Source organism: Macaca fascicularis, chromosome 6, assembly GCF_037993035.2.
Source record: "Macaca fascicularis isolate 582-1 chromosome 6, T2T-MFA8v1.1".
Lineage (NCBI taxonomy): Eukaryota > Metazoa > Chordata > Mammalia > Primates > Cercopithecidae > Macaca > Macaca fascicularis.
In genome coordinates, this window is record NC_088380.1 from 33707972 (window position 1) to 33733880 (window position 25909).

Consider the following 25909-nt stretch of genomic DNA (forward strand, 5'->3'; position numbering starts at 1 on the left):
ACCTATTATATTTCTGCTACTTCAGCTACCCAGAACTCTGATCCCTGCCCCTGTGCTCAGTGGGACCTCCGTACTCTGCTTAACTCCACCTTTCTATTCTGCAATCAGAAAATTGTTCTCAAGCAGAGAACTGGCAATTGTGGACCCCACTTAATGAGTTTCCCTCGTTTCTAAGATCACAGGCTTAAAACCGTCAGTTGCTTGAGATGTTTATGCAAGAAGTCTAGTTTGGCACCATTTAATTCATAAATGCTGACAGCTGAAATTCCCCTCGATTAGTGTTTAAGCAGAGAAGTAAAATAATCTATTTGTACTTTAGAAGGGTCACTCAAGTTTCAATGGAAAGTGAATTGGTAGAGGACAAGACTGGTACACACAGACAACACATGGCAATAGGAGTAATCCTGGAAAAAATTACCTATTTAATAAATACATATTTAGTGATCACTCTATTCAAGGTACTGTCCTCAGTCTAGTATTAACTCACTTAACCATCACCAATTCCATGATATAATAGTATTATTATCTCCATTTTATAGGTTGGAAAACTGAGGGACAGATAGGCTAAGTAATTTGACCAAAAAGTAGAGTTGGGATTGAAAACAGGTGGCCTGAGTTTGGAGTCCATTATCTTTCAAACCATGCAGTGCTGTGGTAATGGTAGCCTAATGTAGTGGAAGTGAGCAACCTTTGCTTCCTGTTCCCGAAAAGCATGGACTTCACTTTCTGGACACTATTATCAGTAGACATACTGTGTGCCAGTATGAATAGAACAACAATCCGGGTATCTTGGGAGATAATTCTCAGCCTATAATCAACATAAAGACTCTAAAAAAACATAAAATCATGAAGAAAGTAATTATTAAACAATTTGATATACTCAGAGCAATTGCTTGAATGCTAAGAAGATGCTAGGGGGTGTGACAATTGTAAGAATAAAAAAGACTATCACACCTGTAATCCTGGCACTTTGGGAGGCCAAGGCAGGCGGATCACTTAAGGTTAGGAGTTCAAGACCAACTTGGCTAACAAGGCGAAACCCTGTCTCTACTGAAAATACAAAAATTAGCTGGGCACAGTAGCAGGCACCTGTAATCTCAGCTACACGGGAAGCTGAGGCAGGAGAATGACTTGAACCCGGGAGATGGAGGTTGCAGTGAGCTGAGATTGTGCCATTGTACTCCAGCCTGGGTGACAGAGGGGGACTCATCTCAAAAAAAAAAAAAAAAAGTTTAGAGTCTATTTTTTTTTTTTTTTTGAGACAGAGTCTTGCTCTGTCACCCAGCCTGGAGTGCAGTGGCGCAATCTCGGCTCACTGCAAGCTCCGCCTCCCAGGTTTACGCCATTGTTTAGAGTCTATTTTTATAACGGTTATATTCAACAAGAGAAAGTCAACAATGGTCCTCAGAGCAATGGCCAGGAAATCTCTGAGAATTTGCCTTTAACTTATGAAGTCATTTGCCTCTGAACCCACTTCCCTAGCTATAAAATTGGACTAAAGTAGTATCAGTCAAAAGCATACATCACTGAATTAATTTTCATCTTTTACAAAAGTCCTGACATTTTTTGTTACAATGCAATTTGGTGCAGTTGCTGAGGTAAAGAACTGAAATGAACTAGAGAGGAAAAAATAAACCCAGAACACACACAAAAAAGATGAGATTTTGCCATTCTTGGAACAATAAATGAAACAAAATATCTGTTATTATGAAAGAACCCCATTAGAGAGGTCAGGGAAAATGGCAGCTGAGCCTAAAATCAAAATACTCAGATAGGTTGTGTGCTGACATCCGGGTCTAGGTCAACATGTCATATGTACCAAGTTAAGAGTGTCTTCTGAATTTTAGTGATAAACAACTACTCAGATTAAAACATGCCATAAAAATTATGTTTTTAAAAAAGCACTGTTTACATTTATCTGTGGAAATTTCTGTCCTGCTGATAACCCAAATGCATGAGTTAAACCATCTGCCTGTGTTTCTGATGTGAAAGAGAATGATGTAAATGCTGTTTACAGCAGTGAGCTGGTTTGCTGGGAGGCTGCTGTTCTTTATCAGCATTTTAACATTGGATAACTGAGATAACTGTACTTCAGGCATATTCCCAAGAAGAGTCCATAGGCATCTCTCCTGGTGAGGGTAGGTTTATCATGTCTACAAATTTCCAACTCTACTCAAGACATACAGGCAATCCAGAGAGTGTCACCTAAGAGACAGTGTGATAGAAATGGCACAATTTTGATGGGAGATTAATCCAGATTCAAATTCTGCCTTTCTAATTTTGGCCAAATTATGGAAATTTTCTAGATGTTGGTTTCTTCAGCCATAAAATAAGCTTACCATAGGGGGTTCAACGGTGGACCCCATTTGTCCATGTCCTAACCCCCAAAACCTATGAATGTGACCTTATTTGGAAAAAAAGTCTTTGCAGGTATAATTTTGAGAAGTGATCATTCTGGATTTTTTGGTGGGTCCTAAGTCCAATGACAAGTGACCTTCTGAAAGATGCACAGGGTTGAGTTGCACGGGAGGAAGTGGAGAAGAAGGCCACGTGAAGATGAAGGAAGAGATTGGACTTATTTAGTCACAAGCCAAGGAATACTTGGAGCCACAAGAAGCTGGAAGAGGAAAGGAAAAATCCTCTTCTAGAGCCTTTACAGATAACACTGCCCTTAGAATACCTCAATTTCTGACCTCTGGCCTCCAGAACTGTAAGAAAATATATTTTTGTTGTTTTAAACCACTCAGTTTGTGGTAATTTTTAACAGAAGCCCCAAGAAGTGAATACAATGACATTATAGGGTTTTTGTGGGGAATATAGATAGATCTGTGCATAGCCAAAGTAAACATTTATTTAGTGTTAGCTCCTATGGTAATAGTACATGATACTTCAAACACACGGCCACAAGACACTCGTGGAATCAAGGACCAAGTGTCTCCTACATCAATATAAAATTTATAAGATCAGGTAGTCCCCGTTACTTATAAGGATATTTGAAAGAAGCTAAGAAATCTGAAAAAAAAATTATTGGCTACTAATAGCAAGCTCACTTGTAAGCAGAGGGCTCACTTTTATTGAAGATAAGATTTCTAAAGCCTGTTTCAGAGGAGAGGCTGAGCCTCTAGGTCCTAGATATGAATAAATGTACTTCACATAAGACAAGAGGAAAAATGTATTGGCGACTCCAGGAAAATGAAGGAGTAAACAAAGGCAGAAAAGGCTCCAAGCTCTAAGCTATAACCCGCTCACTATAACCATCTTCAAGAAAACTACACCATCACAAAACATGACTTGAGGTGAATGATTCTCTCCCTCCCTGCCTCCCTTCCTTTCTTCCTTCCTTGCTTTTTTCATTGAAAGTGTAGAGAAACGAGGCTTCAAACCCAAAATAATATAGAAAACTGAGACTGAATGGAAAGGCAAAGTGATACAGGTGTTATTAGTCTTTGCTTAGATCCAGGCACCACCTCAAAGTCAAGTTAGGATCCAAGGGGACTACATGTGCAAAGAATGACCAAAGATTAGGCTGAAATCTTGATGTTCATTCTCCTTTAGAAAAACTTCACTCACCAAACACATAGTTAAACTGAAGACATTTTATTCATAAACGGCAAGAATTCTGGAATGGAAATATTTTTCTGAGATGGAAAATTAACTTCCAGGATGTAAATGTTTTTTACTTTCAAAAATCTGTCATAGCATGTATCGTTTAGGGCAACATATATGATCTGAAGTCAAGTATTTTTACCTAAGATTACTCCAAATGCAGTTACAACTGGTATAATCATTTGCAATAAAACTAATTCATCTAATTTATATATCTAATGAAGAATTGAATTACCAGCCAAATTACATTCTCTATGTAATATGCCATCTTTGAAAACTGTTTTTCATAATCTAGGGGGATTGATCACATCAAATACATGTCATATTATTAGAGAAAAAATACAAGCTAAAGTATCAGAACTTGTAAGTAAAATACAAATTCAGATGATGTGATATCAAATATAGACAAGAATAATTGGGAAAAGTTTCATGGCAGAACAGTGGACCCGAATTAAACATTGAGGAAGAATCAGAAGGTGATCACCAGAATAAAATTTCATAAAGGCAAGCCAGCTAAACTGCCAGGATTCCAGGGATGAAGGTAGGAGGGAGAATGGGATACTATCACTCTTTGACTTCACTGAAGAGGAAGTATGAATGAGAACTGAAGTGTCTGAAAATGAAAATTATATTCGGCATCCATTTATCACATGGCGAAAATGGTAAATGGGAACAAAATAAGAAGAGGTATAGTCTCTGATGCACTTAGGCTCATGAGCCTAACTATAGAGCTAAACTGAAAATTACAAAACCTTTTGAAATTAAAATGCAGTCTCCTCTTAGGTCAAAATGTTCGCCTGAGTGGGTAGATTGGTTAGTCTGGACCCTTTGGACACTTTTAAGCATTCCAGAATGCCTCCAATGAATTTAGAATGCCAAGAATGTGCACAAATTTGCTATTTAAAATTCTAGAATTGCATTTGCTAATCCAATTAAGTCTAACTTTGCCAGACACAGGGGCTGAACTCCACTTCAAATCATGTAGTTGAAATATACTCAAAAAATTTATGTGAAGAGAAACCCATTCTAAGTCCACAATACCTATTTCTAAAATGACTGCAAATACTCAGGTTACTAACATTCCTTTGGAAATGATTATTGCTATACCTTCAATCCCTCTTTTACACACACACACACACACACACAAGATGACATGAAATGAACAAAATAGGTAAGAAATTGTTAGTGTTGCAAATGTATTTTATTTACCAAACCATTTTAGGTTTAAACTTGTATTCATACCTTGACTCGTACATTCTCATTCATAAGCACATACCTTATCTATTTAATTTCATTAAATCATCTGATTTTGGGAGCGGGGAGGGGGGAGGGATTGCATTGGGAGTTGTACCTGATGTAAATGACAAGTTGATGGGTGCTGATGAGTTGATGGGTGCAGCACACCAACATGGCACAAGTATACATATGTAACAAACCTGCACGTTATGCACATGTACCCTAGAACTTAAAGTATAATAATAATAATAATAAAAACTCTGATTTTCTGTTTAAGTCCATGTCTAATATTTTTTATGCTTCTGATGAAGTCTTTCACTCTCTCACATGAATAATGGGTACATTTTATCATCCCAAGAAGTTGGCAAGCTCCTTGAAAAGACAGACTGTATCATATGTTTATTTTATATCCCCTTGATGCCAACTACTGTCATGGTAAACCCTCAATGTGCTGATTTGATTTTCATTAATACAATTCCAATCCAGCACTTTTTTTTTTTTTTTTGCGACAGAGTTTCACTCTTGTTGCCCAGGCTGGAATGCAATGGTGCAATCTTGGCTCACTGCAACTTTTGCCTCCCGGGTTCAAGGGATTCTCCTGCCTCAGCCTCCCGAGTAGCTGGGATTACAGGCACCCACAACCACACTCAGCTAATTTTTGGTATCATTAGTAGAGATGGGTTTCACCATTTTGGTCAGGCTGATCTTGAACTCCTGACCTCAGGTGGTCTACCCGCCTCGGCTTCCCAAAGTGCTGAAATTACAGGCGTGAGCCACCACACCCTGCCCAATCTAGCATTTTTATATTATAAAATGTTACTTTGTACTGTTATAGAATTACATATGAAAATTGGGACTGTTTACCCTGTTTGCAGATGACATGATTCTATATTTAGAAAACCCCATCGTCTCAGCCCAAATCCTCCCTAAGCTGATAAGCAACTTCAGCAAAGTCTCAGGATACAAAATTGATGTGCAAAAATCACAAGCATTCGTATACACCAATAACAGACAAACAAAGAGCCAAAACATGAGTGAACTCCCATTCACAATTGCTTCAAAGAGAATTAAATACCTAGGAATCCAACTTATAAGGGATGAGAAGGACCTCTTCAAAGAGAACTACAAACCACTGCTCAACGAAATAAAAGAGGACACAAACAAATGGAAGAACATTCCATGCTCATGGATAGGAAGAAACAATATTGTGAAAAACGACCATGCTGCCCAAGGTAATGTATAGATTCAATGCCATCCCATCAAGCTACCAATGACTTTCTTCACAGAATTGGAAAAAACTACTTTAAAGTTCACATGGAACCAAAAAAGAGCCCACATTGCCAAGACAATTCTAAGCAAAAAGAAGAAAGCTGGTGGCATCATGCTACTTTACTTCAAAGTATACTACAAGGCTACAGTAACCAAAACAGCATGGTACTGGTACCAAAACAGAGATATAGACCAATGGAACAGAACAGAGGCCTCAGAAATAATACCACACATCTACAACCAGCTGACCTTTGACAAACCTGACAAAAACGAGAAATGGGGAAAGGATTCCCTATTTAATAAATGGTGCTGGGAAAACTGGCTAGCCAAATGTAGAAAACTGAAACTGGATCCCTTCCTTACACATTGTACAAAAATTAATTCAAGATGGATTAAAGACTTAAATGTTAGACCTAAAACCATAAAAACCCTAGAAGAAAACCTAGGCAATGTCATTCAGGACATAGGCATGGGCAAGGACTTCATGACTAAAACACCAAAAGCAATGGCAACAAAAGCCAAAATAGACCAATGGGATCTAATTAAACTAAAGAGCTTCTGCACAGCAAAAGAAACTACCATCAGAGTGAACAGGAAACCTACAGAATGGGAGAAAATTTTTACAATCTACCCATCTGACAAAGGGCTAATATCCAGAATCTACAAGGAACTTAAACAAATTTACAAGAGAAAAATCAAAACAACCCCATCAAAAAGTGGGCAAAGGATATGAACAGACACTTCTCAAAAGAAGACATTTATGCAGCCAACAGACACATGAAAAAATGCTCATCATCACTGGTCATCAGAGAAATGCAAATCAAAACCACAATGAGATACCATCTCACACCAGTTAGAATGGCAATCATTAAAAAGTCAGGAAACAACAGGTGCTGGAGAGGATGTAGAGAAACAGGAACACTTTTACACTGTTGGTGGGATTGTAAACTAGTTCATCCATTTTGGAAGAAAGTATGATGATCCTCAAGGATCTACAACTAGAAGTACCATTTGACCCTGTGATCCCATTACTGGGTATATACCCAAAGGATTATAAATCATGCTGCTATAAAGACACATGAACACGTATGTTTATTGTGGCACTATTCACAATAGCAAAGACTTGGAACCAACCCAAATGTCCATCAATGATAGACTAGATTAAGAAAATGTGGCACATATACACCATGGAATACTATGCAGCCATAAAAAAGGGTGAGTTCACGTCCTTTGTAGGGACATGGATAAAGCTGGAAACCATCATTCTGAGCAAACTATCACAAAGACAGAAAACCAAACACCACATGTTCTCACTCACAGGTGGGAATTGAACAATGAGAACACTTGGACACAGGAAGGGGAACATCACACACTGGGGCCTATCGTGGGGTTGGGGGAGGGGGCGGGATAGCATTAGGAGAAATACCTAATGTAAATGATGAGTTAATGGGTGCAGCACACCAACATGGCACATGTATACATATGTAACAAACCTGCATGTTGTTCACATGTACCCTAGAACTTAGAGTATAATTAAAAAAAAAAAAAAAAGAAAATTGGGACTGTTTAAAATAAAACAATATACAAAGGTGGGGAGATAGGTTTATACCTTGAAATTCTGAAATCATTAACTTCCTTTTAAACATAACATATTGAACACATGATTATATCTACAATGTCCAGAAATTGATCCAAGGAAATTTCTAAAAATGTAAATGCCAGAAGAAAAAAAGAGTGAAAGAAATACAGAAAACTAGAGATTTAAACACGATTTTGGAAGATGGAAAATAGATGATTGAGTGGTACCTGACATAACAGAGCCGGTAAAGTTCAAACTTAAGTGCCAGTAAAAAGTAGCATCAACTAGAGGCAGGATAATTTGTACTGCAAAACCCTGAAACAGGAGGACCTAAATAGGAGGACTAATTGGGAGAGTGAATAAAGAGTGTATTAGTTCATTTTCACACTGTTATAAGGAATACCTGAGACTGGGCAATTTATGAAGGAAAGAGGTTTAGTTGACTCACAGTTCCACATGGTTGGGGAGGCCTCAGGAAACTTAATATCATGATGGAAGGTGAAGGAGAAGCAGGCACCTTCCTCACAAGGCAGTAGGAGTGGAGGGAACTGCCAAACACTTTGACCATCAGATCTTTTGAGAGTTCACTAGATATAAGGAGAACAGCAAGGGGGAAACTGCACCCATGATCCAATCACTTCCCACCAGGTCCCTCCCTAAACCCATGGGGTTTACAATCTGAGATGAGATTTGGGTGGGGACACAGAGCCAAACCACATCAAAGAGTTCCCATCTCTCACTTCATGCAGCAGAATAAACACAACGATATGATAAATGATTGAGAAACATATCAGACTATTCAAAACAACATAAGAAGTTAGATGACAGTAGAGCAATGCCTTCAAAACTAAGGGGAAAAAAGATCTGTAACCCAGAATCCAGCATGAAATTATCAATAAAAAATAAAGATGAAATAAACATATTTCCAGATATGTAAAGTCAAAACATTACCTCTATGACCTCTTTCTTAGGAATCTACTAGAAGAGATGGTGCACACAGTAAATAAATAAAGGATGGGGTGTCAAAAAATGGAAAAGAAAAAGTACAAGAAATAAGGGATCTAGTATAGAAGAAAGCTACACAGCGTTCCTGGAATGATGGTTTAGTGAAGTGCCAGGATGTGAGGAATCTGCAGGATAACAGGCAACAGACTGAGAGAATAATGCATCCAGACTGGAGCAAAAGGACCAAGGGATCTGGAAGGGATAGCTTTTCAAGAAAAAAAAAAAAAATAGAATTGACAGTTTGCCTAATGCATTTGACATCATTTTTAAAAATGCAAGATTGATTTTATAGTGTTTCTGGAAAGTTCAGGCAGAACTAATTGATAGGCATACAAATAACTATGAAAACCACCAAACAGGAATTCTTACCAAAAAAATAAGAAAGGTTATATAAGCAAGGAAAAAATCATCATATGCAACATGGTTCAATGGCTATAATAATATAAACACTGAATATTGACCCATCCAAAAACTGTGGGGAAGAAAAACTACATAGGAAAGAGATGGAGGGGAAATTAGAACATATATATTTTTGGTAAAGGAGATACATGACAGAGCTGTAGCCTTACATTCTCCAGTAATAAATAAATAGATAATATCTAACACTAAAAAAGAATCCAGAAATGGCAGCATAAGTTTGTTTACTGAAGAATACCATAGGAAAAAAAAAAAAAGAGTTGAAAGCAATTGCTACTAGGGAACAGGATTCAGAAGTAGAAAAGGAAGATGAGAGAAATGTCATTTCTTTTAGAAACTTACAGCAATATTTGACTTTATGTATATGAATTACTTTGAAGAATAGAAATAATATTACACATGAATAAACTCAAAGCAAAAACAAAACAGAACAAAATTAAGAAAGAAACACAGGCCAGGCATGCTGGCCCATGCCAGTAATTCTAGTCCTTTGGAAGGCCAAGGCAGGAGGCTCATCTGAGACTAGGAATCACCAGCCTGGGTGACACAGCAAGACTCTGTCTCTTAAAAAAAAAAAAGGAAGAAAGAAAGAAAAAAGAAAGCCAGACGTAGTCCCAGCTACTTGGGAGGTTGATGCTAGAGGATCACTTGAGCCCAGGAGTTCGAGACTGCAGTGAGTTATGATCGCTCCACTGGACTCCAGCCTGGGTGACAGAGCAAGACCATGACCTATGACCTGAGTAGCACAGGTGCATGCCGCCACACCTGGCTAAATTTTATTTTTTAATTTTTTGTAGAGATGGCATCTTGTTGTGTTGCCCAGACTGGTGTTAAACTTCTGGTCTCAAGCAGTGCACCTGCCTTGACCTCCCAAAGTGCTCAGATTACAGACAGGAGCCAACAAGCCCAGCCTGTTTGTTCTTTTTTCTTTTTCAAATTTTTGGTAAGGTTTAATTAATTTATGTATTATTTGTAAAAATGTATGGAATACATGTGAAATTTTGTTACATGTATATAATGTGTAGTGATCAAACCAGGGCATTTAGGGTATCCAGCACCCATGTACAATACATTTTTGTTAAGTATAGTCACCCTACTATACTAGCAAATACTTAACTTATCTCATCTTATTGTATGTTTGTACCCTTTAATCTACTTCTGTGTATCCTCCCTCCTTCCCCTCACTCACTCTTCTCAGTCTCTGTTATCTATCTTTTCACTCTCCACTTCCATGTCATCAAATTTTTAGCTCCAACATGTAAGTGAGAACATGTGATATTTGTCTTTTCATTCCGGGGCTTATTTTACTTAAGATAATGACCACCAGTTCCATTCATGTTGTGGCAAATGACGTTATTTCATTCTGTTTTATGGACAAATAGTATTCCATTGTATATATATACCACATGTCTATTATTTATTCACTTATTGATGGACATTTAGGTTGATTCCATATCTTTGCTATTGTGAATAGTGCTGCAATAAACATGCCGGGGCAGATATCCCTTTGATATATTGATATATTAATGATTTTTCCTTTGGGTAGAGGCCCAGTAGTGTGATTATTGGATCAAGTGGTAATTCTATTTTTAGTTTGTCGAGTAATCTCCCTACTGTTTTTTATAGTGGGTGTACATCTTCTCTTGAGAAATGTTTACTCACATCCTTTGCCCACTTTTTTTTTTTTTTTTTTTTTTTTTGAGACGGAGTCTCACTCTGTCGCCCAGGCTGGAGTGCAGTGGCCGGATCTCAGCTCACTGCAAGCTCCGCCTCCTGGGTTTACGCCATTCTCCTGCCTCAGCCTCCCGAGTAGCTGGGACTACAGGCGCCCACCACCGCGCCCGGCTAGTTTTTTGCATTTTTTAGTAGAGACAGGGTTTCACCCTGTTCGCCAGGATGGTCTCGATCTCCTGACCTCGTGATCCGCCCGTCTCAGCCTCCCAAAGTGCTGGGATTACAGGTGTGAGCCACCGCGCCCAGCCCCTTTGCCCACTTTTAAAGAGGATTATTTGTTTTATTTCCTGTCGAATTGTTTAAGTTCCTTGTATATTCTGGATGTCAGTCTTCTGACAGATTCGTAGTTTCCAAATATTTTCTCCCACTCTGCATGTTGTCTGTTGACTCTGTCAATTATTTCTTTTGCTGTACAAAAGCTTTTTAGTTTAATTAAGTCCCATTTGTCTATTTTTGGTTTTGGTGCCTATGCTTTTAAGGTTTTAGTCATATATTTTTGACTCCTGGAGAGTCTTCCATAGGTTTTCTTCTAGTATGTTTAGGGATTCAGGTCTTACATTCAATACTTTAATCCACATGGAGTTGGTTTTTGTATATGATGAGAGACAGGGGTTCAGTTTTATTTTTCTGCATGTGGCTATCCAATTTCCCCAGAACCATTTTTTGAAGAGGGTGTCCTTTCTCAAATGTAGGTTTTTGTCAACTTTGTCAAAGATCAGTTGGATGTAAGTATGTGGCTTCATTTCTGGGTTCCTTATTCTGTTCATTGGTCTATGTGTCTATGTTTATACCAATACCATGCTGATTTGGTAAATGTAGACTTGCAATATTTTGTTTTGGGTGTTGTTTTTATGGAGTATAATTTTATTTAATTATTAATTTTTAAATTTCAATTTTTATTTTAGGTTCAGAGAGCACATGTGCATGTTTGTAACATATGCAAATTGTGTGTCACAGGTATAGGTGTACAGACTTTTCATCATCCAGTGATGAGCATAGTACCCAATAGGCAGTTTTTGGGCCCTGACTCTCCTCCTACCCTCCACCTTGAAGTAGTGCGTAGTGTCTATTGTTCTCATTTTTATGTCCATGACATTCACTATTTGGTTTTCTGTTCCTGCATTAATTCACTTAGGATAATAGCCCTCAGCTCCATCCATGTTGCTACAAAGAACATGATTTCATTTGGTTTTTTGTTTTGTTTTGTTTTGTTTTTTTTGAGACGGAGTCTCGCTCTGTCGCCTAGGCTGGAGTGCAGTGGCCGGATCTCAGCTCACTGCAAGCTCCGCCCCCCGGGTTTACGCCATTCTCCTGCCTCAGCCTCCCGAGTAGCTGGGACTACAGGCGCCCGCCACCTTGCCGGGCTAGTTTTTTGTATTTTTTAGTAGAGGCGGGGTTTCACCGTGTTAGCCAGGATGGTCTCGATCTCCTGACCTCGTGATCCGCCCGTCTCGGCCTCCCAGAGTGCTGGGATTACAGGCTTGAGCCACCGCGCCCCGCCAATTTCATTTGTTTTTATGGCTGCGAGTATTTCATAGTGTATATGTATCACATTTTCTTTATCCAATCCACAGTTGATGGCCATCTAGGTTGATTTTTTGCTTTGCAGTGAATAGTGTTGCAATAACATACAAATGCATGTGTCTTTTTGGTGTAACAATTTATATTCCTCAGTATACCCACTAACGGGATTGCTAGGTTAAATAGTAGTTCTGTTTTAAGTTCTTTGATAAATCTCCAAACTGTTTTCCACAGTGGCTTTCAATAAAAATTTTAAAAGCTTTCAATAAAATTATTTATTTATTAAGAGATAAATAATAATATTAATAAAATAAATAAGATTATTTATTAACTAATAAATGGCTGAAGTAATTTATATTTCCATCAACAGTGTATAAACATTCCCTTTCTCCATAACCTTGCCAGCATCTGTTATTTTTTTACTTTTTAATAACAGCCATTCTAACTGTTGTGAGATATCTCATTGTGGTTTTAATTTGCATTTCTTTAATGATTAGACGTGTGAAGCATTTTTTCATATGCTTGTTGGCTACATGTATGTCTTCTTTTGAGGTGTCTGTTCATGTCCTTTGCTCATTGTTTTTTGAACTGGTGAAATTTTTTTTTAAATTCACAGAAGTAAAAACCATATCATGAGGAACTGGGGGATGGGACCAGAAGGGAGTGGAAGTCAGGCCACCAGGGGAGTGGGGATGGGGTGACAGGACAGAGAATAAAGCTAGGCTGGGCTGGCCATGTGGACTCTGGCCTCAGGGGCCATCACCAGGGCCATCCGACAGCTCCTGGGAACTCAGGCAAGCACCAGGCAGGCTCATCAGTGGGGGCTCCACCAGTACAGCAGAGAACCGTGAGGTACTGAAGGCCTCACTCATGCGCATCGCGAAGAAGCACTGCAGGCCAATGATGGACTGCACATCTGCCTTGCCCTTAGGTTAACCTGATGAATTGCTTGAACACGTGTTCCACATCCTGACTTTGCCCATTTTTTCATGGGGTTGTTTGGTTTTTGCTTGTTGAACTTTTAAGTTACTTACAGATTCCGGATATTAGACCTTTGTCAGATGTATAGTTTGTAAATACTTTCTTCTTTCTGTAAGCTGTCTGTTTACTCTGTTGATAGTTTCTGTTGCTTTGCAGAAGCCCTTTAGTTTACTTAGGTTCCACTAATGTCAATTTTTTGTTTTTGTTGTGATTGCTTTTGGAAGCTGACTGATTTTTTTTTTACATTCATTTTGTATCATGAAACTTTGCTGAAGCTGTTTGTTAGATCTAGGAGCTTTTGGGCAGAGACTGTAAGATTTCCTTGGTATCGAATCATATAATCTGTGAAAAGAGATAGTTTGACTTCCTGTCTTCATATTTGGATGTATTTTGTTTCTTTCTCCTGCCTGATTGTTCTGGCTAGGATTTCCAGTGCTAATGTTGAATAGAAATGGTGAGAGCGGGCATCCTTGTCTTGTTCTGGTTCTCAAGGGAAATGCTTCCAGCTTTTGCCCACTGAGTATGATGTTGACTCTGGATTTGTCATAGATGGCTCTTATTATTTTGAGGTGTGTTCCTTTGATGCTTAGTCTGTTGAGAGTTTTTAACATGAAGAGACATTACATTTTATTGAAAGCTTTTCTGCATCTATTGAGATGAACATGTGGTTTTCATTTTAGCTCTGTTTATGAATCACATTTATTGATTTGTGTATGGTGAATCAATCTTGCATCCCAGGAATAAAGCCTACTTTATTGTGGTGGATTAGCTTTTGGATGTATTGCTGGATTCAGTTTGCTAGTGTTTGGTTGAGAATTTTTGCATCTATGCTCATCAGGTATATCTGCCCTGAAGTTTTTTTTTTTATGTTATGTCTCTGCCAAGTCTTGATATCAGAATAATGCTGGCCTCATAGAATGAGTTAGGAAGGAGTCCCTCCTTCTCAATATTTTGGAATAGTTTCAGTAGGATTAGCACCAGATATTTTTTATACATGTGGCAGAATGTGGCTGTGAGTCGATCTGTTCCAGGGTTTTTTTCTGGTTCATAGGTTTTAATTACTCATTCAATTTCAGAACTCGTTATTGGTCTATTCAGGGTTTAAGTTTATTCCTGGTTCGACCTTTGGAGAATATATTTTCCAGGAATTATCCATTTCTTCTAGGTTTTCAAGTTTGTGTGCGTAGAGGTGTTTGTAATAGTCTCTGAGGGTTTTTTAAAAAACTATTTCTGTGGAGTCTATGGTAATATCCCCTTTGCTGTTTCTATTTATGTGTATTTGGTTCCCTTTGTGGGTGACCTGTCCCTTCTCTCTAGCTGTGTTTAATATGTTTCTTCCACATTGACCTTGGAGCATTTGATGACTATGTATCTTTAGAATGGTAACCTTGTGTAATATCTCACAGGGGTCCTCTGAATTTTCTGAATTTGAATGTCAAGTTCACTAGTGAGGCTGGGAAAATTTTCTTTGACAGTATACCCAACTGTGTTTTCCAAGTTGTTTGTTTTCTCTCTCTCTTTTTCAGGGATGCCAATGAGTCATATGTTTGGTCTCCTTAAATAATCCAGTAAGTCTTGAAGGTTTTGTTCACCCTTTTTTACAGTTTTGTTGTTTTTGTGTGACTGAGTTGATTCAAAAAAACCAGTCTTCAAGCTCTGAGATTCTTCCCTCAGTTTGGTGTATTATGCTGTTAATACTTCCAATTGTATTATGAGATTCTTGTAGTGAGTTTTTCATTTCTATCAGATCAGTTTGGTTCTTCTTTAAATTAGCTATTTAGTCTTTCAGCTCTTGTATTGTTTCACTGGGTTCCTTAGATTCCTTGAATTGGGTTTCAACTTTCTCCCAAATCTCAATCTTCATCCAGATTCTGAATTCTATGCCTGTCATTCTAGTCATTTCAGTATGTTTTAGAGCCATTGCTGGGGAGCTAATGCAGTCATTTGGAGGTTGGAAAACACTCTAGCTTCTTGAGTTGCCAGAGTTCTTCACTCATTCTTTTTTTTTTTTTTTTTTTTTTTTTTGAGACGGAGTCTAGCTCTGTCGCCCAGGCTGGAGTGCAGTGGCCGGATCTCAGCTCACTGCAAGCTCCGCCTCCCGGGTTCACGCCATTCTCCTGCCTCAGCCTCCCGAGTAGCTGGGACTACAGGCGCCCGCCACCTCGCCCGGCTAGTTTTTTGTATTTTTTAGTAGAGACGGAGTTTCACCGGGTTAGCCAGGATGGTCTCGATCTCCTGACCTCATGATCCGCCCGTCTCGGCCTCCCAAAGTGCTGGGATTACAGGCTTGAGCCACCGCGCCCGGCCCACTCATTCTTTCTCATCTGTGTGGCTGATGTTCCTTTTATCTTTGAAGTTGCTGTCCTTTGGATGGGGATTTTTCATTTTATATTCTTGGATGCTTTTGAAGTTTGACTATGGCATAAGCTGGCTTCAGTGAACTGGTTTTGTTTCTGGATGATTTCAGGGTGCCACGTCTCAGCTCAGCACTCCTGGGCTATGTGGTGTAACCCTGCGGGGGGGCGGGACCAGGCCCATGGCTTTGTTCTTGGTCCCTTGAGGTTGAGTACCTGTAGTGCTGGGAGAGCTGAGGTGATCCCAGGATGCGGGCCACAACACTCAGATGTGGAGGGCTGGCAAAAGTACTCTGACAGGACTTTGGCAGTGTGGTGTGTCTTTGAGCATGTGCATGCCAGCAGCATCATGGTGGCAGTGCTGTGAGGTCTGTGCATGCATGCCTGCTGGTGAGGCACTGACATGATGGGGTTTGCATGTGCACAGGTGTGTGTGCCAGTGGTGGCAGTGTGGTGGGGTCTGCACGTGCACCAGCTTGGGCAGGACTGTCAGGTCCATGGATTCATACATGTCAGCAAAACGGTGATGGAAGGCCATGCATGAGTGTGTGCTGGCAAAGACATGCGGGCAGGCTATGGGTGGGTATGTGCCCACAGTGGCCCATCTGCAGAAGTTCTGTGATACTTAGGCATGGTCTACCTGTGAAGAAGCTACAGTAGTAGCTGCTGGGAAGTGCCTTAGTTGGTTATCTCTGGCCGTGCTGCAAGTAGGTGCAACCAGGCAGGGATCCTGCGTCAGAGATTCTGGGAAAGACTGGCAGACAGCAGGGTGCTCAGATCAGACTGGCCCCTCTCACTGGCAGGACAGCCCTGTTCTGTCCAGGTCTGACAGTAAACAAAGGCTGAAGCCACCTAGAGGAGCATGGTGAGCCTTGGGAGATGGGCATCCTTGGCTGTGCTCCACTGCAACTATTTCCATGCCAAACTCTCTGGGCTCCACACAGCCTGGAGTTCTGTCCCCGCCAACTCTCCAAGAAACTCTCCCTGTCAGCTCAAATGTCTGTGGTGGTTGTTGGGGGTCCTGCAGCTAGGATTCAGGAGTTCCAAGGTGAGAGTGGGCCATTCCACACTTATTTAACTCATCCCTTTCCTAGGAGCTGCTTGGAGCCAGGAATGAGTCCTGGTGCTCAGCAACCTTGTGCAGGGTTCCCAGCTTCCTCCTGCTTCAGTTCACAGTTGGTGTCCTCACTCCATACACTGTCAATGTCTTCCTTCCAAAGATTGTTCAGATTGTGCCAGTCTTCTTAATGATCTGGTCTCTAAGTGGGAGAAGCGCTTCCTGGCTGCATTTAGTTGGCCATCTTGGCTCTTCTCTCTTAAACAATATATTTTGAAGTCAGGCAATGAGATGCCTCCAGCTTTGTTCTTTTAACTCAGGATTACTTTGGCTATTCAGGCTTTCTTTTGGTTTTATATAAATTCTAATGCTTTTCCCTAATTCTATGAAAAATGACATTGGGAGCTTGATAAGGATAGTGTTGAATTTGTAGATTGCTTTGGGCAGTATGGCCATTTAAACAATATTGATTCTTCCAATCCATAAGCATGGAATGTTTTTCTATTTGTTTATGTTAGCCATGATTTCTTTCAGTAGTGTTTGGCAGTTTTATTTGTAGAGTTTTTTAAATCTCCTTTGTTACATGTATTCCTAGATATTTTATTTTCTTCTGCAATTGTAAACAAGATTGTGTTCTTGATTTGGCTCTCACTTTGAACGCTATTAATGTATGGAAATGCTGCTGATTATTGTACATTGATTTTGGATCCTGAAACTTTACTGAAGTTTTTTATCAGTTCTGTGAGCCTTTAGGCAGAATCTTTGGGGTTTTCTAGATGTGGAATAATATCCTCAGAGAAGGGAGACAGTTTGGTTTCTTCTTTTTCTATTTGGATGCTTTTAATCTCTTTCTCTTACCTGATAGGTCTGGCGAGGACTTCCAGCACTATGTCGAATAGAAGTGGTGAGAGTTGGCACTTTGTCTTGTTGCAGTTCTCAAGGGCAATACTTCTAGCTTTTGCCCATTCCATATGATGTTGACTCTAGTTTGTCATAGATGGCTCTTATTATTTTGAGGTATGTTCCTTCTTCTTTTTTTTTTTTTTTTTGAGATGGAGTCTCACTCTGTCACCCAGGCTGGAGTGCAGTGGCATGATCTCAGCTCACTACCACTTCTCCCTCCCAGGTCCAAGCAATTCTCCTGTCTCAGCCTCCCAAGTAGCTAGAATTACAACACATACCACCACGTCCAGCTAATTTTTGTATTTTTAGTATAGACGAGGTTTCACCATGTTGGCCAGGCTGGCCTCAAACTCCTGACCTCAAGTGATCTGCCTGCCTTGGCCTCCCCAAATGGTAGGATTACAGGTGTGAGTCACTGCCCCCAGCCTGTTTCTTTATTGACTAGTTTAATGAGGGTTTTTTTTTAACATGAAAGAATGTTGTGTTGAAGGCTTTTTTCTGTATCTATTGAGATTACCATATGGTTTTTGTTTATGATTATGTTTATATGGTGAATAATATTTATTGATTTGCATACATTGAACCAGCCTTGCATCCCAGGAATGAAGCTTAATTGATCACAGTGAATTTGCTTTTTGATATATTGCTGGATTCCGCTTGCTAGTATTTCGTTGAAGATTTTTGCATCTATATTCATCAGGGATATTGGCCTGCAGTTTTCTTCCTTTTTTGCTGAGACAGGGTCTCATTCTATCACCTAGCCTGAAGTACAGTGGTGCAATCATAGCTCACTGAGGTCCCTACCTCCCAGGCTCGAGTGATCCTCTCACCTCAGCCTCCCAAGTAGCTGCAACCACAAGCATGTGCCACCATGCATGGTTAATTTTTTAATTAAGTGTAAAGACAGAGTCTCCCTGTGTTGCTCAGGCTGGTCTTAAACTCCTGGGCTCAAGCAATCCTCCCACCTGAGCCTCTATTTTCTTTATTCATTGTGTTTTTGCCAGGTTTTGGTATCAGGGTAATGCTGGCTCCATAGAATGAGTTAGGGAGGAATCCCTCCTCCTCAAATTTTTTGGAATAGTTTCAGTAGAATTGGTACCAGCTTTTCTTTGTATGTCTGGTAGAATTCGACTGTGAATCCAACTGGTGTAGGCCTGTTTTGGTTGGTAGGTTTCTTCATGCTGATTCAACTTTGCAACTTGATATTGGTCTTTTCAGAGTTTCAGCTTCTTCCTGATTCGATCTTGGAAGGTTGTGTCTTTCCAGAAATTTATCCATTTCCTCTGGATATTCTAGTTTGTGTGTACAGAAGTGGTAATGATAGTCTCTGAAGATCTTTGTATTCCTGCAAAATCAGTTGTATTATCACCTTTGTTGTTTCTGGTTGTGCTTATTTGGATCTTCTCTTTTTTTGTTCTGTGTTAATCTAGCTGTCAGTTTACCCATCTTGTTTATCCTTTCAAGGAACCTATTTTTTTCTTTCATCGGTTCCTTGTATGGATTTTGGGGGTCTGAATTTCACTCAGTTCTGCTTTGATTTTATTTATTTCTGTTCTCCTAGTAGCTTTATGGTTACTTTGTTCTTGTTTTCTAGTTCCACTAGGTTTGATGTTAAATCATTGATTTGAGATCTAACTTTTTGAGGTAGGCATTTAGCACTATAAACTTTCCTCTTAAACACTATTTATGCTGCATCCCAGAGATTTTGTTATAATGTGTCTGTTTTCATTTATTTGATTTTTGCCTTAATTTAATTGTTTAATCAAAAGTAATTCAGGAGCAGTTTAATGTCTATATAATTGTGTGGTTTTGGGAGATCTTCTTGGTAATGATTTCCTTTTTTCTTTTTCCTTTTTTTTTTTTTTTGAGATGGAATTTCACTCTTGTTGCCCAGGCTAGAGTGCAATGGCACGATCTCAGCTCACCACAACCTCTGCCTCCTGGGTTCAAGTGATTCTCCTGCCTCAGCCTCCCGAGTAGCTGGAATTACAGGTATGCACCACCATGCCCAGCTAATTTTTTTGTATTTTTAGTAGAGATGGGGTTTCTCCACGTTGGTCAGGCTGGTCTCGAACTCCCACCTCAGGCGATCCGCCCACTTTGGCCTCCCAAAGTGCTGGGATTATAGGTGTGAGTCACTGCGTCTGGACGGTAATGATTTCTACTTTTATTCCACAGTGGTCTGAGAGTGGTGTTGGTATGATTTTGATTTTTTAAAATTTATTGAGACATGCTTTATGGTCAAGTATGTGGTTGATTTTGGTGTATGTTCTGTGTGCAGATGAGAAGAATGCATATTCTGTGGTTGATGAGTGGACTATTCTGTAGATGTCTATTAGGTCCAGTCGGCCAAGTATCAAATTCAAGTCCAGAATTTCTTTGTTAGTTTTCTGCCTTGACGACTTGTCTAACATTGTCAGTGGAGTGTTGAAGGTACCTCACAATTATTGTGTGACTAGGTCTTTTTGTAGGCTAAGAAGTAGATGTTTTATGAATTGGGTGCTCTAATGTTGGATGCATATATGTTTAGGATAATTAAGTCTTATTGAAGTGAACGCTATCATTATTCAATGCCCATTTTGTCCTTTTTATCATTTTCATTTTAAAGTATGTTTTATGTAATATAAGAATAGTGACATCTGCTCTTTTTTGTTTTTCATTTGCATGACAGGTCTTTCTCCAACCTTTACTTTGAGACTGTGGGTGATTTTATGTGTGAGATGGGTCTATTAAAGATAGCAGATGGATAGGTCTTTTTAAAAATTTTATCTCACTTGCAATTCTGTACCTCTTGAGTAGGGCATTTAGACCACTTACATCCAAGATTGATGATGATAAATGAGGTGTTCATGTTTTTATAAAGTTGTTAGCTGGTTGTTTTGTATCTTCTATTGTGTCATTGCTTTGTAGGGTCTGTGGGCTATGTACTTAGGTGTGTTTCTGTGGTAGCCGATATCATTCTTTTGTTTCCATGTTTAGAACTCCCATAAGGATCTCCTGTAAGGCTGGTCTAGTGCTAATGAATTCACTTAGTGCTTGCTTGTCTGAAAAAGATTTTATTTCTCCTTCACTTCTGAAGCTTAGTTTGATGGGATATGAAATTCTTAGTTGCAATTTTTTTTCTTTAAGACTGCCAAAAATAGGCCCTCAATCTCTCCTGGTTTGTAAGGTTTCTGCTGAGAAATCTGCTGTTAGACTGATAGGGTTCTCTTTGTGATCTGGTCTATTTCTCTAGCTACCTTTAAGATTTTTTTCTTTCACATTGACCTTGACAGTCTGTGACTATATGTCTTGTTGATGTACATTTTATGTAGTATCATTCAGGTGTTCTCTGGATTTCCTGTATCTGCATGTCTACCTCTTAGCAAGATTAGGGAAATTTTCTGGAATTATCCTCTCAAATATGTTTTCCAGGTTGTTTTATTTTTATTCTTCTCTCTCAGGAATGCCGAAAATTTGTAGGTTTGGTTGCTTTACATATCCCATATTTTTCAAAGGTTTTGCTCAGTTTTCTTAACTCTTTTTTCTTTATTTTTGTCTGTTTGAGTTAGTCTGAAGGACCAGTCTTTAAGCTCTGGAATTCTTTCTTCTACTTGTTCCAGTCTACTGACAAAGCTTTCAATCGTATTTTGCAATTCCTTAAATGAGCTTTTTCAAATCCAGGAGTGTGATTGATTTGTTTTTAAGATGTTTATTTCTTCTTTCTTTTCCTGGGTTGATTTAGAAGTTTCTTTGTGTTGACTTTCAGCCTTGTCTTGGATCCCACTAAGCTTTTTTTAAATCCATGTTTTGAATTCCTGATTTGTAATTTCTGAATTTCCATTTTGGTTAGGAACCATTGCTGGAGAGCTATTGTGATCCTTTGGTGGTGTCACTGCATTCAGATTTTTCATGGTTTCAGAATTCTTGTGCTGGTTCCTTCTCATCTGGAGATGCTAGAAATTCTATTTTTTGTAATTATTTTCATGTGGGAAGGATTTTTTTCTTTCTCTTTTATTCCCTATAATATTATTGCTTTCTTTTTTTTTTTCTTTTCCTTTCCCTTCCCCCTGCCTCTATAGTGTGTGACTGTGAAGAATGTTGGGAAGAATATTCTGGGTTTTTTTTTTTTTCTATAGCTCTAAGAAATCGTTTCATCAGGCTTTATATTGTGCAGTGCTGTTTGACCTACAAGCCAGTAAATGGCTCTTACGGGTAAAAAGCCAGCTGCAGCCAATGTGACTGGGTATATACTTTATCCTTGTTTCTAGGAGAAGCTCTCTGTTGCTTTAAGCAATGGGCCGATCTGTGGAGTACACAGTGTTCTCATGTCAAGATGAGTCACAGGAGGAGGCTCTCAGTACCCTCTCATGTACTGTAGCTTCACTCTTACCAAACAGCTCTCTGCTCAGTGCTGGGGAGGTATGGGACAAGATGGGTGGGGCCAGACCATGCATGCCCACCTACAGTTTCCCCAATAACTGGCACAAGCACCAACACTGAATGAGAATCAAGTGGGTGGCCACCAAGTGCCCCAAGGAGTGCCTAGGTATGGAGCTGGGAAACATACTCTAAACTCCTAATCCAGGAGAGTGGGTACTTAGACGCCTAGAGATCTACCTGGGCACAGAGCATATAGGGCTCTGCTGAACCATAATCTCTGCTAAGAGAGAGTAGGGTGGCTCAGACTGCTGATTTAGGTGAGTGAGTGTTCAGAATGCCTGGAGATCTGCCTGGCTGAGGAGTGTATAGGGCCCAAGTGCACCACAATCTATGCACAGAGAGGGTTAGGTGGTTTTGGCTTCTAATACAGGGAAATGGGTAATCTGATTGCCTGGAAGTCTGCCTGGATGTGGAGCAGAGACGGCCCACTGCATTATGATCTATGCACGAGAAGGGTGGGGTGGCTCAGAGTGCTAGTTCATGTGAGCAGGTGCTTCAAATGCCTGGAGATCTTTCTAGGGGTGGAGCAGAGAAGGACCCACTGCACCATGATCTCAAGGTAGCAGGCTGGGGCACCCAACAATAACACACACAGACTGGTTCACCAAGCTGGCCCTGGCTACAAGTCTCATCATTCAGGAGAAACTGTAGCTGTAGAAGCTGTCCTCCTGCCCCAGGCTTGCAATGGCAGAGAGCACAATTCCAATGCCTACTGCTGAGGCACTTTCCAGAATTCTGGCTGTGAAAGCCACTACCCTGCTCCAGAGCAAGCACTCTAATCTTTGGCCTGAGACTCAAATGCCTGTGCGGACCCACTGCCAAGTTGCCAAGGAATGACTGACTTTGTAATCATCCAGATGAAAAATCTCATCCTGCTCTTGGTCCCAGATTTGGGAAAATGCCTGCAGCATTTCCCAGTATATTTCCCTTTCAGTGCCTTCAAATCTCTCCTTATCTTGGCTCCAAAGTTTAGGAGAAACAAAATGATTTCCTTCTGGCCTGAATTGCTCAGATTTCCCTTGGAAAGATGAGTCACAGGAGGAGGCTCTCTGTACCCTCTCATGTACTGTAGCTTCACTCTTACCAAACAGATGCCATCATGGGGGCTGTTTGCTCATGTTCTTCTCCCCAGGATCTGGGGTGTCCTTCATGAGTCTGGTGGATTCCCATTTACCTTCTGAATTAAAGTTCATAGAGTTAATCTTTATTCATTGTCTTGCAATTTCCAAGTGGCTGAGGCATGCTGAAAACCTCTAATCCACAATCTTGGAAAAAATTGTTTTTGAACCTTTTGAATTATTTTTTAGTCTCTAATTCATTTATTTCTGCACTGAGCTTTATTATTTCCTTCCTTCTAGCAGTTTTTGGTTTAGTTGTTCTTGTTTCTCTAGTTCCTTGTGGTAAATCATTAGATCATTTTAAATATTTCTCTCTTTTCTGATGTAGGTATTTATTGTTACAAACATTCCTCTTAGAGCTGTCTTTCTTGTGTTGTATATGTTTTGTCAGAATATGCTTTCATTCTTGTTAGTTTCACAAATTTTAAAGTATTTTTCTGTATTAGTCCATTCTCGCATTGCTATAGAGAACTGAGACTGGATAAGTTATAAAGAAAAGAGTTTTAATTGACTCACAGTTTCACAGGGTGTACAGGAAGCATGACTGGGAAGGCCTCAGGAAACTTACAATCATGGCAGAACGTGAAGAGGGAGCAGTCATGTCTTACATGGTCAGAGAAGGAGAAAGAGAGAGCAAAGAAGGAAGTGCTACACACGTTTAAATAACTAGATCTCATGATAACTCACTATCACAAGAACAGCAAGATAGAAGTCTGCCTCCATGGTTTAATCACCTCTCACCAGGCCCCTCGTCCAACACTAGGGATTGGATTATAATATGACATGAGATTTGGGTGGCAACAAAGAGTCAAACCTTATCATTCTCTTAATTTCTTCATTGACCCATTAGTTATTTAGGAGCATGCCATATAATTTTCATGTATTTGGAATGTTTTCAAAGCTTTTCTTATTGTTGATTTCAAGTTTTATAGAATTATCAAAAAAATTTGATATGATTTCTATCTTCCTATATTTTTTAAGACCTGTTTTGTGGTCTAATATATAATATATCCAAGAGAATATTCCATTTGCCATTGAGGGCAATGTGCTTTCTGCAGCTGTTGGATGGAATGTTCTGTAATGTCTGCACATTCCATTTGATCAATCATGTAGTTTAAGCCCAATGTTTCTTTGTTGAATTCTGTCTAGATGATCTATCCATTGTTGAAAGTGGGGTGGTGATGTACCCTACTTTTATTTTATTGCCATCTATGTCTCCCTTTAGATCTAATAATATTTGCTTTATGCATTTGGGTGCTGATATGGTTTGGGTCTGTGTCCCCACCGAAATCTCATGTCAAATTGTAATCCCCAGTGTTGGAGGTGGGGGCTGGTGGGAGATGATTGGATCATGGGAGCAGATTTCTCACGAATAGTTTAACACCATTCTTTTGGTGCTGTTCTCGTGACAGTGAGTGAGTTCTTGTGAAATCTGATTGTTTAAACATGTATAGCACCTCTCCCCTTGTTTGCTCTCTCTTGCTCCTGCTCCTGCCTTGTAAGAAGGCCTGCTCTCACTTTGCCTTCTGCCATGAATATAAGCTTCCTGAGGCCTCCCCAGAAGTAGATGCCACCACGTTTCCTGTAGAGCCTGCAGAACCATAAGTCAATTAAACCTCTTTTCTTATAAATTACCCAGTTTCAGGTATTTCTTTATAGCAATGTGAGAATGGCCTAGTATAGAAAATTGGCACCAGGAACTGGGTATTGCTATAAATATACCTGAAAATGTGGAAACAGCTTTGGAATTGGGTAACAGGCAAAGGTCAGGAGAGTGTGGAGGGCTTATAACTAAAAAGGAAGATGGAGAAAAGTTTAAAATTTCCTAGAGACTAGTTAAATGATTGTGACCAAAATGCTGATAGTGAGATGGACAATGAAATCCAGGCTGAGGAGGTCTCAGATGAAAATGAGAAACTTATTGGGAACTGGAGCAAAGGTCACTGTGGTTATGCCTTAGCAAAAAATGTGGCTGCATTGTGTCCCTGAACTAGGGATCTGTGGAACTTTGAACTTGAGAATGATGATATAGGGCATGTGGCAGAAGAAATTTCTAAGCAGCTGGGTGGTCAAGATATTGCCTGACTGCTTAGAACAGGCTATGCTCATATGCATGAGAAAATAAATTACCTAAAGTTGGAATTTATATTTAAGGGGGAAGCAGAGCATAAAAGTTGGAAAGATTGCAGCCTGGCTACATTGTAGAATATAAAAGCCCATTTTCAGGAAAGGAATTCAAGCCGGCTGAAGATATCTGCAGAACTACAAAGCAGGCAAGTGCTGATAGCCAAGACAATAGGGAAAAAAACCTCAAAGGCTTTTCAGAGAACTCCGCAGCAGCCCCTCCCCTTACAGTCCTGGAGGCCTAGGAGGACAGAATGATTTCATTGGGCAGGTCCAGGGCCCTGTGGCCCTGCACAGCCTTGGAGCACTGCTTCCTTTATCCCAGCCACTCCAGCTCCAGCCATGGCTCAAAGGGGCCCAGATACCTCAGGCTATAGCTCCAGAGGTTGCAAGCCATCAGCCTTGACAGCTTCCATGTGTTATTAAGCCTGTAGTTGTGCAGAGTGCAACAGTTGAGGCTTGGGAGCCTTTGTACCAGAGTGGTACAAAGGGGGAAATGTAAGGCTGGAGTCCCCACACAGAGTCCCCACTGAGGCACTGGCCTAGTAAAGCTATGAGAAGAAGGTCACCATCCTGCAGACCC

The 25909-nt window shown here is 39.9% G+C and overlaps 1 long non-coding RNA gene across 3 annotated transcripts in view; it reads right to left on the reverse strand.

Moving 5' to 3' along the window:
* The window catches only part of LOC135971257 (uncharacterized), a 366163-nt gene that overhangs the window by 60471 nt on the left and 279783 nt on the right, over positions 1 to 25909 (reverse strand). The gene's annotated exons all lie outside the window — the stretch shown is intronic.